We start from the raw sequence: 2,738 nt of genomic DNA on the forward strand, positions 1-2,738 counted from the left end.
AAATAAGTAGAAGTTCAAATATTTGATATAACTTGTTTTGTCACAAAACCTTTCGTATGAATATATATATATATATATTTAGTATGTCTCCACACTTGTCACATCCCCAGGAGAAGTTGCTTCTTTTGTTTTGCTTTTTGTATTGATTAAATGTGTGTTCGTTTGTTCTTTTATTCTTTTTCTTTTCTTTTATCACTGGGTATTTTTTTTTAACCTGCAGCCCCCAAATTATTGTACAAGTCCTGCTTGATTGTTCAGCGTCCATATTGCCCCGTGCTCTGAGGTTGTGCTTCACTTTGTTTGGTTGGTGTTGGTCTTTTGCGTTTGGATTACTGTCTTTCAGCTTAGCTTACCCTTACAGTAGTGCTCCAGTGTTCCGTGAAATGCTAAATTCAGTTTTGAAAGCGATTTTCTGTAGCGGCGATTATTTTGATGTTTATTTCAGTAACTCTAGCTACGTAAAGACATTTTGAGAGAGAGAGAGAGAGAGAGAGAGAGAGAGAGAGAGAGAGAGAGAGAGAGAGAGATTACCTTTTCTGACCATTTGATACAAATACGAAGGTTAACATGGCATTTTAAAAGTGACAGGACCCTATTCATTTAAAAGGAGGGGAGGGAGAGGTGGGGGGGGGGTGAGTTCGGGTCCAATTAAAGAGCTAACATTTTTCGTTATTGCATGCTTCGCCTAACAATTGCGCAAACATCATTCTGAAAAAAAAAAAAAAACATTTCTGTTATGGTTTTGAGTTACTGTAACTATGATATCAAATGCGCTATCTGCTCTATCAAATCGTAAGATTATTATGAGTTTTTATCAAGATTTTCAAAGAATTGCTTTTGAAAAAGCTTGACAAGTTGTGAAACACTAAATTTTGAGCATCAATTTTCTCAAAACCAGATAATGAGCAGATAGAACTTTGTACCTCTAGAGTGGCGTTGTAATACAATAATATTCAAACCAGTACACTCTAAAGATGTGCCCTAATTACTCTGGGGAGCATAGATTGACCCTATGTTTTGGAACCAAGTGAAGAACAATTGGAGAAAAAGGTTGCTCCCGCACTCGTCATTAGCGAGACCTGTGTCTTACCCTTCACTGTTGCGCCCATGGTGTGCACCAGGACAAAGAAGATTTCACGGCGAGCAAAGAGCACAGGCTGCCCTGACAAACAGGGTTAAAGCCCACCCCAAAACGATCAGAATTGTGTCATTGTGCCCTTACTTTTATTATCTTTAAATCATTATTGTTTGTTTAGTTTTAGTAAGTACAAGATTACGGCACTTGCAACACAGGTAGGTTATTTTGGTGGGTGAAGATACAATAATATGAATTCAGGATTTGTTTTCATTCTCAACTCAGTGAAGCCACCTCATTTCTATTCATGAGTCTTTGTCTCCTTTTGATTACCTTTTCAAACAAATAAACCTTCGCCCCTTTCAATTAATTTTTAAAATGCCAATTGGGTCATACACAAAAAAGTTATCAACATTAAGTGGGGAGGGGGGGGGGAGGGGAGGGGCTACTCCTGAAGGCTATCTCGTTTATTACCCGACCAAATTTTACCATATTTCACATATATAACAAGCTTAGTAAGGAGTCTTAAAATCCGCAATCAAATTTGAGAAAAAAAGTTTCGTTTCCATGGATACGGCGACAATATTGGATTTTGTTGACAAATGTCTTACGTAAAGAATACCACCCATATCGTTCATGGAAATTGATTGGGGTTTTTTTGCATGCATGATAGCAAACATTAGATCTAAAAATGTATCTGTTGATTTTTTCCTAAACGAATTAGAAATCTTTTAACGAATTTTTTCCAGAGGTAGTATTCAAGTTTACCAAAAATCCGTGAAAATGCACACTCCAGACACCGCCTACAAAAATCTGTTCCATATATAACAAATTCATTCACTATTCATTTGTATAACACCTTTTCTTCATTCTGTTAAAATGTCATGAAGACTGGATAAAAAATGGTGGAGGTATTTTTAAAAGTATTGAGAAAAATCGCGTTTTGAGAAAACGGCCGATTTAGAAAAATAAAATATTGACTTTTTGAAGAAATGGCGGTGACAAGCGTATGCCCGGTATGGGAAGAAATATGTCTATCGTGGGTTCTTATGCGTTGAAATAGTTGTAGGAGAGGTTGAGGAAACTAAAAATGCCTACAACTCAAATTCCATAATTTTGAACCGAATCTTGACTTTAAGGGTGTACCCCCCGCCCCAAATCTAAAATATCTTTGAATTTGAACGAACTTATTTTTGCAGGGATTGCCCGTCCTGTTGATGAAAAAAATGAAGTTGTTCTTTTTAACCCCCCCCCCCCCCTCTCCCCTGCTGCATCTTTCACAACTGAGGGAATTAAGAATTAATATTTAATCGTAACATGCACAATAATGAAGACGAAGAAGAAAAAGAAGAAGAAAATAAGTCAAAAGTATGTACATGGATTTAAAGCCCCTTATCAACATTTTCAGGGTTTTTTTCAGATTCAGGCCCTTCACATTCAAGTTTAAGATTCGTCTCCGATTGAACCACACCAAAGAAATAGGTTGAGAGCCTTGAAAACTCCTCAAAACGACCCGGGTTCAAGATTCGAACAAGGGCTATCCGATCTAGAAAAGATATAAACTGAGTCAACGGAGGGCCCAAGAAGAAGAAGAAGAAGAAGAAGAAGAGGAAGAAGAAGAAGAAGAAGAAGAAGAAGAAGAAGAAGAAGAAGAAGAAGAAGA

Source organism: Aplysia californica, unplaced genomic scaffold, assembly GCF_000002075.1.
Source record: "Aplysia californica isolate F4 #8 unplaced genomic scaffold, AplCal3.0 scaffold00090, whole genome shotgun sequence".
In the NCBI taxonomy this organism is placed as follows: domain Eukaryota; kingdom Metazoa; phylum Mollusca; class Gastropoda; order Aplysiida; family Aplysiidae; genus Aplysia; species Aplysia californica.